The 12,653-nt window shown below is 36.5% G+C and overlaps 1 non-coding gene across 1 annotated transcript; it reads left to right on the forward strand.

The window, feature by feature from the left end:
- The first annotated feature begins 12,204 nt into the window (after positions 1 to 12,204).
- On the forward strand, positions 12,205 to 12,360 carry LOC124527452 (U1 spliceosomal RNA). The gene has a single exon (XR_006965901.1). It is a non-coding gene; the product is annotated as a U1 spliceosomal RNA (small nuclear RNA).
- The last annotated feature ends 293 nt before the right edge of the window (positions 12,361 to 12,653 follow it).

Genomic DNA, 12,653 nt, shown 5'->3' on the forward strand with positions numbered 1-12,653 from the left:
ATCATAAACCAATTGGTATTGATATTATAGAAATGGTCAAAAGCAAATGGTCTCAGATTCATGAAGTAGAATATACAACAAATGCTGAGAAAAAATTAAATACAGTTGCTGAGTTCCCATGGAGCAGCATGCACAGTTTATTACATCTTACAGTATTCTAATGAAAGGACACATCCTTTAGTGTCTTAAATCTGGTATCTTTTTCAATCTTTTCTTTTTTTTTTAATTAATGTTTATTTATTTTTGAGAGAGAGAGAGATAGTGAGCAGGGGAAGGCAGAGAGGGAGACACAGAATCTGAAGCAGGCTTCAGGCTCCAAGCTGTCAGCACAGAGGATGATGCAGGGCTCAAACTCATGAGCTATGTGGTCATGACCTGAACCAAAGTCAGACACTTAACCGACTAATCCACCCAGGTGCCCCAATCTTTTCTATTCCTAGAACAGTATCTTGTAAACAGTAGGTCCTCAAATAGTGTTAATAATATGAATCAAAATTCTAGTTTATCAGCAGCATCATATACAAAATATTGCAAAAAGTCAATTGAATTATGGCAATAATAATAATAATAAATAATAATATATTCATTTTATAAGAGGGAACTCAGATATCAAAAACCTAAAGACTAAGCTCACCCCAACAGGTTGCATGATTCAACATTTATAAATACTTTTCAAACTCATTAAACTTTCCCAAGTTGATTGAAGAAAGTTTATTCTGAAAACTCTTCTACATTAAGTTATTCTTAAAGCTTTTACATGTACATAACTTTGATCACTTCTAGTGATTTTCTTAATAATTAAGAATGTCATTTCCCAATTTGTAATATCAAATTATGATCCAAAAAGCATTTTTAAAGGAAAGGAATAATTTTTAAAAAGATCACCAAAATTAAATTTCACTATTTCACATCTAAAACAATATCCTTTGGGCACCATTTGAATAGTTTTATAATAATTTATCATTTTAATAACTGATTTACTAATAACCATTCCTATCAGAAGTAGGAAATGTAATTTATTTATTTTTTTATAAAGTTTATTTATTTATGTAGAGAGGAAAAAAAAAGTGTGAGCAGGGTAGGAGCAGAGAGTGAGAGAGAGAGAATCTGAAGCAGGGTCCACACTCAGTGCAGAACCTGGTGTGGGACTTGATGTCATGACCTCGAGATCATGACTTGAGCTGATACCAAGAGTTGGATACTCAATCAACTGAGCCACCCAGGTGCCCATGAAATGCAATTTAGTGGATTATTCTTGAGATTGCCATGACAAATAAAAAATTAAACAACACACACATAATAAACACATATATTTTAATATAGTTCTATAGTTGTATAATATTTATACTAATATATAGTAGGATCGTACATGCACAGATAACAGGTGTGTGTGTGAGAGAGAGCGAGAAAGAGAGAAAGAGAGAGAGAGAGATGCCATACAACCAGCTTTCACATCACTAAAATATAAAGCTGAAGAGTGTCTCTTCCCTATAAAGTGTAAAAATATGTTAAGGAATATTTTTTAAATGTCCACCTTCCCAAGTTTTTCAATGCAGGATTTTTGTTTTAGATGTTTTAGTAATGTAAGAATTCTGTAAATCTACGAAACATATTGTACTTTAAATATAACTTAGAAAACAGAGGCGCCTGGGTGGCTCAGTGTGTTGAGCATCCGACTTCGGCTCTGGTCATAATCTCATGGTGCGTGGGTTCGAGTCCCACACTGGGCTCACTGTTATCAGCTTGTCAATGCAGAGCCTGTTTCAGATCCTCTGTTCCCCCTCTCTCTCTCTCTGCCCCTCCCCTGCTTGCGCTTTCCCCAAAATAAATAAATGAATAAACAAGTAAATAATTTAGGGGAAAAAAAGAAAAAGGGGGGACGAACTACAGACATAAGTTCCTTCTACAATTTAAAAAGTCATATGCACACGTAATGTACAGCACGGTGACCTATGATTAACAATGCTATCTTAACAGATAGAGCCCACCTAACTTTCTATTCCATCTTCTAGGTCTAGCATGCTCAGGATCCACTCATGTATATGCTTCTCAGTTTCCAAATGGTACACAGGAACAAATTCTTTCATTCCATGTGATGTGCAGACTCTCATCTCCCAAGTTAAGTAGTGACTCTCCCCTGGGTTTTATTGGAATGTGACTCTAGTTTTGCCTACAGGCAATGAGGTATGATATGGGTAGATCATTCAAGAAGGCTAGTATCCTCACAAAAAGAAAGGGAGGAGGGGGGTGCCTTGGTGGCTCAGTCAGTTAAGCATCTGACTTCAGCTCAGCTCATGATCTCACAGTTTGTGAGTTTGAGTCCCACATTGGGCTCTGTGCTGACAGTGTGGAGCCTGGAGACCAGTTTGAATTCTGTGTCCCCTCCCCCAGCTTGCTATCTGTCTCTCTCTCAAAAATAAATAAACATTAATTTAAAAAAAAACACTTAGAAAATAAAAACAGTTACAAAACTCCTTACTATCTTGTTTTCACAGTGTAAAATACAGGTCTGGCTTATTTTCTACATTAGAACAAGCACTCTTGGTTTAGCTAAGAGAGGGACTCATATTTAGAAATTCTTACTAGGCTTTCAGGAAATAAGTTTTTCAGTATCATGGCTTATGATCTGTGGCATTTCCTTCAGGAAAGCTTATTCTTATAACACAACAAAACCATCTTAAAGATAACTTTATGTATTAAAGTTAACACTTCTTCAAAGAACCATAAAGTGCAGAAAATGGGAAAAAATAAAGATGTTCTTTTGGAGGTAATATTGAGTGCTCATGACAAGTGATTTAAGTATATCTTGCTAATCATTAAATGTCACCAAGACTGTTCTAAGATAGTTCAATTATACATTACCAAATATCTCTATAGTTTCCTATATTTTTCTCTTCTACATAATCAAGTGATTACATACTTTAAGCTTCCACAATGGGGTGCTTGGGTGGCTCAGTTGGTTAAGTATCTGACTTTGGTTCAGGTCACAATCTTGCGATTTGTGAGTTCAAGACCCACATTGGGCTCTGTGCTAACAGCTCAGTCTGGAGCCTGCTGAGGATTCTGTGTCTCCCTCTTTCTCTATCCCTCTCCTGCTCATGCTCTCTCTCACGTGCTCTCTCTCTCTCTCAAAAATAAACATTAAAAAATAAAAAGATTCCACAAGACAAATTTTTAGTTCACTAAAAAGGTACTAAACCAAAAGTAAAACATTGTTTAGGGGAATTTCTCATATCAGTTTAGCAGCTGTTGTATATATTACTGACAATATAATGTCTTTTTCTAGTTACTGAGTCTCTTCCTCCTTCCCTCCATTCTTCCATCCCTCCCTTTCTCTCTCTTTTTCTATCAAACTTCCACTTGAAGGAAATTTATTTTCAATGAAATCCAAATATAAATATGGAATGTCTTTCCCATAATATTATTTCTTTGTGTGAACTTAAAATCTGCTCACTACACTTCTGAAATTCACCCCAGTCGTGGCTCCCACTTTCAACACTTTATAATCTTGCACTAGGTCAAATATGATATTTTCTAAAGAACTCATACTACTATTTATTGACTATCTTCACTGTCAGGCTTTATCATCTCTTTTTCATTGTCATTCATCATCATCATCATCATCATCATCATCAATCAACCACCATTCTTTTAGTGCCTACCATGCTTCAAGCCCTGCACTCAATGATTCACATATGGCATAAATGCTACTTTATTCAATTCACAAAACAAGTCAAAGAAGCAAGTAATATGATTTGAATTCTGCTGATAGGGAAAATGAGTATCAAAAAGATTTAATCTGATTTATTAATCCCCAAATTAAATGATAGGTTAATATTTGAATATGTATTTGTATGTCTTCAAAGTTGGTATTTCCCCACTATTCCCTTCTGAAGAAACCATTTGGAAGGTCCATCAAAAAGATGTTCTTTGAGGGCACCCAGGTGGGTCAGTTGGTAAAACATCTGACTTGATATCAGCTCAGGTCTTGATCTCAGGGCTGTGAGTTCAAGCCAAATGTTTCTACACTGGGCATGAAAACTACTTTAAAAAAAAAAAGTCCTTTAAAGGCTTTTCAATCAATTATGTTTATTAATTTAAACATTGTACTTCTGTCAATGACTAACACGTAACCCAAATACTTCCTGATACTTTCAAAAGAAAAAATAAGAGAATTTACTTACTCTAGATTCCCAGTGCATTATCATCCTTACATATGTTCTAACCTTTGATAAAATATCAACTTGTAATTATTTTTTTCTGGCACTCCTGATGTTTCTGCAGGACAAGAACATCAGAGTGTGTAAATGTGAACCAGCAGAGAATTGTCTAAAATATACTCTTGAGTGCTGGAATGACTCTTCCTCTATTGAAAAGGCCCTGGCTAGAGGAGCCTGTGTGGCTCAGTTCATTGGGTTTCAGACTCTTGCTTTTGGCTCTGGTCATGGTCTCACCATTTGTGGGATGACAGTTCATTGAATCAAGCCCCACATGGGGCTCTGTGCTTGCAGCGCGGGGCCTGTTTAGGATTCTCTCTCTCCCTCTCTCTCCACCCCTCCCCTTCTCATGCTTTCTCTCTCAAAATAAGGAAATAAGCTTTAAAAAAAAAGAAAGAAAAGGAAGAAGGAAAAAAAAAAAAGAAAAAAGAAAAGTCCCTGCCTGGCTTTGGGCCCCTCCGGACTTTATCTATGGGGCTGTGTTGATCAACCCACTTTGATTAAGTCTTTGTAGACAATCTGGGAAGCATTGGAAAGCTGTACACACACATTTAATTATATTCCCCAGCACTTGCCTAGCTCACATATAGATAACTGAGTAGATTTTGAATATTTCAAAGCATGACCAGATGTTTTTTATCTTTCTTTGCTTCCCTTCCCTTCCTCTTTTCTTTCCTTTTCTTTTTTTTCTCTTTCTTTCTTTCTTTCTTTCTTTCTTTCTTTTGTTTTAAAGTCACTTTCTTTAGCCATTCTATCCTCCCCTCTAACCAAGCTTGATGTATAATAATTACAAGACTTGGTACCCAGCAGTTATTTATTGATGGACTAATTGAATTCAACATAAGTAGCAGTAGAGATGAGCTAAAGGTTATACATTGGTCCACTTTACAATGGACCAGTTTGATGTGTGTTAATCAATAAGCCAAATTTGGTTTTGAATTAAGTGTCCTAGTTCAACCCATTAAGAAACTTAAATCAGATGTTGTACATTGTCCAGCAGTATGGTCTAATAATTAATTACTGAAAGTGAAGAAATGAATAAAAAACTGAATGATTTGAAACTTTCTCATTAAACAATATATTTAATTTTCACTCTACTTGCAACATATATAGGCACTGTGCTGGTTTTGAAAGCAGAAATCCTTGTCTGTATTCCAGCCATCAATATTATATATTTTGTTTCAGTAACCATTGAGACAGAAAAAGGAAAGTGCATATATTTGCCTTAAAAATAAGAGAAAAAGGAAAAGATGCTGCAGATGGGGCATAATAAAAAAAGAATACGCAAAACATGTAAGTAAAAGTAAGAAACTTAGCTTCTCAGGAAAAACTGTATAAGGAAATAAAATCAAAGTGCCAGATAAGTATCAACGGAAAGGGTTTAGCCATCTGATATATTTCTAATTTGATAGTTGAGTGTTCAATACTCTTTCGTAGGAGAGTAACATAAAGAAGACAATGTCTGTATAAAAGTTTCGTTCCCAAAATAAACAGAAGAGGAGTGAAAGCGAGAAAAGATTGAGAGTAGTGTCGTTGTCAGTGCTTCATAGGGATCCATGTGCTGGTGCTGTTGAGATTCTGACATAGACTTGACTACAGAAAATGAAAGACATGAGCAACCCAAAGCTAGTTTAGCAGCATTGTCAAACTTAATTTGTTTTCACTCCTTTTTTCATATATTTTTGTTTCCTTTTCTAACATAGTAACTTTTCTTTAGGTAGAGTAAAATTGCATGAAGAATGAATAATATATTACTTCTCATCACACATATACATTCAAAGGCTGTACTTACATAGGATTTCTTTTTCATAAATTATTTAGAGGATAAAAATTTTTGTGCCATTACATAAGGTTTAAGTCTTGCATTCAGATGGTCAAAGTGTTTAAGAAAGTTAAAAGTCTTCATTCTCTGTCTCTATTTCAAATAACTATGGCACTTTAGAAATCCTGTCTTCTCTATTTCCTAAGGGTTTTGCTCACATGATAGATCAATAGAGCTATCTTTAGAAATTTTATCAATGTATGAAGCGATTATGATGAAAATTCCCTGGTGTTGATAAGGTGCCAACAAAACTGTCAATGAACTACAGATACAAAGAGATAATAGTGATGGCAAATAAAAGCACAAAAAACTGTTATAACAATAAAATCTATAATTTATGTTCAGTCTCAGAATATATGGATCAGTGATGAATGCTGCTGACCATACCAAAATGAATACAGTTATCCTGAAGAACCCAATTCATATCTCCAAATGAGAAAAATCCTCTGTCTGAAATAGTATGTCTGAAGCAGTCAAGAACTTACAACATAGGCTAAACTGTATGGTATGTGGGACTGGGAAGCATTCATGTTTCCTTCCTCAGGATAACCTTGCTTGTCTTCTAAGAAGGCTCTCATACATTGATGTCAGATGATAGTGTTAGTTCTACAAACACTGCCAATTCATTTAAAAAGAGGATTAAGTTCTTGATTCACAGGGGCGATTTACAAAATTATATGTAAATATAAGTTGAATATGTAGAAGGCTGTTCTCTAGGAATTAAAATAAAATGAATTAAAAGTATCACCATTTTTTTTAATTTGAGTATATTTTTTTATTTTATTTATTTTTTTTAAATGTGTGTTCATCAATATGTTTGAAATTTATTTCAGTGTTTGAAATTTATTGTCAAATTGGTTTCCATACAACACCCAGTGCTCATCCCAACACCCACCCTCCCCTCCTCAATACCCATCACCCACCTATAAACCCTCAGATTGTTCTCAGTTTTTAAGAGTCTCCTGTGGTTTGGCTCCCTCCCTCTCTAACTTTTTTTTTTCCTTCCCCTCCCCCATGGTCTTCTGGTAAGTTTCTCAGGATCCACATAAGAATGAAAACATATGGTATCTGTCTTTGTCTGTATGACTTATTTCACTTAGCATAACACTCTCCTGTTCCATCCATGTTGCTACAAAAGGCCATATTTCATTCTTTCTCATTTCCACGTAGTATTCCATTGTGTATATAAACCACAATTTCTTTATCCATTCATCAATTGATGGACATTTAGGCTCTTTCCATAATTTGGCTATTGTTGAAAGTGCTGCTATAAACATCGGGGTACAAGTAACCCTATGTACTTGAACTGCAGTCTAATGCTGCCTAATATTAGTTAGAATATAGTAAGCAATAGGAAAAAAAAACTATTTTTTGATCTTGAAAACAACTGTGTGTGTGTGTGTGTGTGTGTGTGTGTGTGTGCACGCGTGCGCGTGCTCATGTATATATATACTTATAGCAATGGCCTGGATAAAATGACTAGCCACATTCGCATATCTGGTAGACATGACGCAAGAGTCAAGGCTCCATTTTTCAGTGATACATATCCCTCTGGCTTGCCTTGTGATCATTTCCCCATCCTACTGAGTCCATCTGCCACCTCTATTTTTCTTTGTCTTCCTTCCTTCCTTCTTTCCTTCCTTCCTTCCTCTCCCTTTCTCTCTGTCTCTGGATGAGAAGGTAGGTAGATAAGTGGGTAGGTAGATTGTTAGATAGATAGCTGGATAGACAGACAGAGGATATCCATGAATATCCATGAATATGGGAATGGAGCAGAGGGGAGATTTCTCCTTTCTGCTCAAACATGAACACATGAAAAGCGATCTATTTCACTGAAGCTCTTCTAAAAGCAGAGAGATTCTCTAGCTTACAGCTAACAATGCATTTTTTGGGGAGAAGGGAATGGGGTCTTCAGAATTCAGTTAGGGAAGAACAAACACAGACTAGGAAGAGAAGAAATATGGCTACAATCTGAAATTCTTGACTTCTTTCTGCTTTGAACAAACTTTCCTGCTTAGAAGGTAACTACACTAGCCCTGCATGGATGCCACAGGCTTTCATAAGTGATTGCTTTAGGTTTTGATAGAAATCTGGATTACATTTATATAACCATAGTCTTGTTATTTTAGGGTGATATCTCATAACATGAGACTCATACAAGCTCCTACAATTTCACCTTAAATGTTTGCTCCATGGAATGGAGCAAATGTTTGCTCCTTCTGTTCCTGGTAGGATGACAACATTCCCTAAAACAATGAATTGTTTGCTAATAATTTTTTCCCACTCCCTCTCTACCTTTAAAAAACTTTCCTTCTCAGGGATCCTGGGTGGCTCACTCAGTTAAGTGACAGACTCTTGATTTCAGCACAGGTCATTATTTCATAGTTTCATGAGTTTGAGCCCTGTGTTGGGTTCTGTGCTTACAGAATGGACCCTGCTTGGGATTCTCTCTCACCCTCTCTCTCTGCCCCCTCCCTCACTTGTGCTGTCTCTGTCTCTCAAGAAAGAAAGAAAGAAAGAAAGAAAGAAAGAAAGAAAGAACTTAAAAAAATAAAAAAGAAAAACCCTTTCCTTCCCTGTAGCTCTTTGCAGATCCCCTTTACATGCTAGATGGGATGATCCATGAATTGATTAATAAAGCCAATTAGATCTTTAAAAGTTACTTGATTGAATTTTTGTTATTTAACAGTATATATAAATTTAATACAGTAGATAGCTTGAAATCCTTTTCAGAGAATTGAATACCCCAAATCAATTTATTAGCCCAAGTCTATTCTTTCATTCATTTATGTATCCACTCATTCATTCATTCATTTACACATTCCTTCTATAAACACATGTTGATTGCCTGTTATTTTCATTAGTTACTATACATGCAATAAATAGGCCACCTTTTTCATTAAGAAGCTGACAGTTTGCAATGTAGTCAGAGATGCAAGTAAATAATTATATATCATATATTGTGTTAGAATAGAAATACAACTGAAGACTGTAGGAGTGTGTATCTGGAAGAAATAGTATTATACCAGTTCACGTTATGAACACTGGGTATCTACATTTGGGGATAAGATATAGAGAGCTCATCAAAGCAGCAACACCAAGCCAATATTTATTGAAAAAATGATCATATAATCACACATTTTCCTAGTCCATAAGCTGCCTCCTACTTGTAGGCAAACAGTTAATTTAAATTAATGTTGATCTTTCTTTAAGGATAAATGATTTGTGGGAGTATACATGTGTACATATGGGAGTATATGATGCTGTATACCACTGACAACTATCTATATCAGGAGGAAAATATCACTGGTGTTAGTTACATGAACATAGTTTCAAAACATATCTATTTAAATTTAAAATGTTCTTATGAAATGGATTTTCTTTCACGTGTGTGTGTGTGTGTGTGTGTGTGTGTGTGTGTGTGTCTATCAGTAATATGGAGAACTTGGGCTGTCCTAAGACACCTTCAAACATGAATATTGTCTGGTTGGAGATATGCCCTCTATTTTTCACACATTCTTCGGGAGTTGCAGCATGGAATGAGCCCTTCTGTTCCAACCTACTGGAAGTTAAATCTATATATCTGGGTGGTGCTAGGAGGTCATGGATCATTTCCAGAACCCAGATCTTCAGCCTTAAGCAAGACCTCAAAAATTTTTTTTTTCTACTGAATAATTATGCTAAGAAACATGCTGCTTCATTAGAGTGCAAAGCAGTCAGTATGAAACAAACAAAAAGTTTAAAAATGATTCTAGGTATTTAAAATAAACCCTTATATAAAATCACCATTCTATCTTTTAGCCTCTGTGTAATAACACACTGAACATGATAAAAACTCCAGAAGCACATACATAGGAGAAGCTATTTTTCTATGATTATTTTTCACAATGTTTTCTAAGATTACTTTTCCCAATATTATACATCCATTTAGGGAGCACATAACTGGGTTACACTATTGCAAATATTCATAGGAAGAAAGAGTTTCAAGATTCAGATTTTTTAAATAATTCTTAATTATCATACCAAGCATGTAATTAGGTCCTGCCATTATGCTAAGTGTTGGATATAAAGAGACTGAGGGAGCTCTCAGATCATTTGGGGATGCTGATAATAAAACACACAATGAAAATATGGGATCCTGGGAAATTTTTGAGAGTTTTTAAGCAATAAAAATGTTCAGATTTGAGTATTACAAAGAACTCTGGCATGCAGATACGTAGGTGAAATAATATGAACATAAGACGAAAAGGAAAAACTAAAGCGTAGGAAGATAACACTGGCCCATAAAAGAAAACCACAGAGAAGCTGGAGGCAGCTTAACAGGTGGACAACTCAGTCAGGGTTCCCTGGCCTGAGGCAACAGTAGAGATACTGCCAGGCTATCAAGGTCTGAATTCCCCGCTGGAGTGTCTGCTTACTCAAACTGGGGCAGAGTGTGATGCAGCCACTTGGGTCTCCTTTCTGTACACTCAGTATGAGGAGGAAGAGAGAGAATGCAAGACAGGGAGACCAACAAAGAACCCCAGTGAATATAAGTTATTGATCAGAGTCCTGAATTTACCCGATATACAACACTGTTCCTCTTGCCTTGCTATGCACATCCTCACCACATCCTTCTTCAAGCCACGGCTAGGGTTCGTGTTCGTCCAGACAGCTAAACTCACAAAGCTAACAGCTATAGCTATCACCTCTCAAAGAAGGAAGAAATGCTTAAGTTGAAATAGAGTGTTATTTTGTGAACACAAAGAGAAGTAAAGAAGGCAAGACAAACAGTAGCTACACCACCAGATTTTCCAGAGAAGCAGAAATCTATTCTTTGCCTTTAAGAATAGAAACATGAATGTGGTATCTATTCCGGGGCGCCCTGCCACAGGGTTACTTTGGGCTGCTTTGGACACCCCACCCAAGGCCTTGTGCACACTCCTCCATCTTTGGATTCTGATAGCTGCCTCCTCCCTGACAACTTCTGGCCCACAGTGGGAGCAGTCTGAAGGAAATGGACTCTTTTTTTCCCTACCCTAAGCTCATCCATCTGTAAAATTCTCATTCTTTTACTAAATTCTCAAATGACTCAAAAGCTTGTGCCAGATACCTAATGGATGTATGGGAGCATATGACTCCAGGACCCACGTGTAAGCTTTACTAAGAGTAATTCCATTCTCCTCTGCTTACATATCGGGTTTGTGAGGGGTTCAATCCTAGGTTTAATAAGTGAGTAGTATGTAGTATGTTATAGAGCAGACCTCAGTTAGCAGTCACATATAAATCCTAATATTTTCTTTAATGTATATACATGTGAGTAAACTGCATAATAATCTACTTGAGTCCAGGTAATAAATTTTACTCATAATTAGTACAATGGAGCTCAGATATTTGTTCTGTGAATGTATCAAAGAATGGATCAAACAGGAGCGCCTGGGTGACTCAGTACAATGAGCGTCAGACTTGGGCTCAGGGCATGATCTCCCAGCCCATGGGTTCAAGCCCGGAGTTGGGCTCTGAGCTGTCAGCACAGAGCCTGGAGCCTGCTTTAGATTGTGTCTCCCTCTTTCTCTGCCCCTCCCCCACTCATTCTCTCTCGCACACTCTCTCTCTCTCTCTCTCTCTCTCTCTCTCTCTCTCAAAAATAAATGAATATTAAAAAAAAAAGAATGGATGAAACAATTGATAGATTTCCTAAAAGTTAGTTTGTCCAAGGCAAATGATTTTCTAAAGGACAAAAGTGCCCTGTCTGTTTCTCAAGGATAAAAGAATGCAAAAAAAGAATTTACTGATTATCCATTTCCACTAAAATTTTAAGTTTGCATCCTATGGGTGTTGTTCCACTTAAATAAAATTTCTGTATCTCAATGTCTAGGGGAAACCACTAGTTGTTTTTTTTTTGTTTGTTTGTTTCTTTTCCCTTTGCCCTACCTTATTTGTTAAACCAAGACCACACCTCTGGGAGAGAACAATCAACCTATTTTGGAATCAGAATTTGCATTGACTGTAATGAATATTCTGATCAAGCCCCAAATTGAGGTCTGAACGAGGGCACCATACTGAGGCTTCTCTATTTCACTGCTCAATTGCATTGTTATAGATGCCCTTTACATAACATAAAACATCAAGTCTGGTTAAGGAGCACTTTAATCAGAACAATATTTCATTAAAAAGGAAAAAAAGATAATTACCTGGGAGAGAAAATACCATGATCAGGAAGGTGGTTTTCCCATGGTGAGGCTTATCCATGCACTTTGCATTTGCAGTGTAATTTCCCCAATTATGGGAAACTCAACTGTAGGATACATAATAGTGGGAGACTGTTGGTACTTTCCCCTGATAGTTTTGGTTCACAAATGTCACAGTCTATAATTTGCTGCCAGGTATTTGTAAGTTAGGTTTGGCCCTGTTTTTGCATGTAGACATTTTCAGTGCAGTAACTTTGCATTGTTACTATGCTGTGCTAATAATGACAACATTTTCTCTCCTTCCAAGATTCTTTTGTTTTGTTTTTTATGTTTATTTATTTTTGAGAGAGACAGAGCACGACCGGGAGAAGGGCAGAGAGAGACACAGAATATGAGGCAGGCTTCAGGCTCTGAGCTGTCAGCACAGAGTCCCATGTGGGTCTC

This window comes from Lynx rufus, unplaced genomic scaffold (assembly GCF_022079265.1).
Source record: "Lynx rufus isolate CCGP_SWC_20201006 ecotype Redwood Valley unplaced genomic scaffold, mLynRuf1.p SCAF_5, whole genome shotgun sequence".
NCBI classification, from domain to species: domain Eukaryota; kingdom Metazoa; phylum Chordata; class Mammalia; order Carnivora; family Felidae; genus Lynx; species Lynx rufus.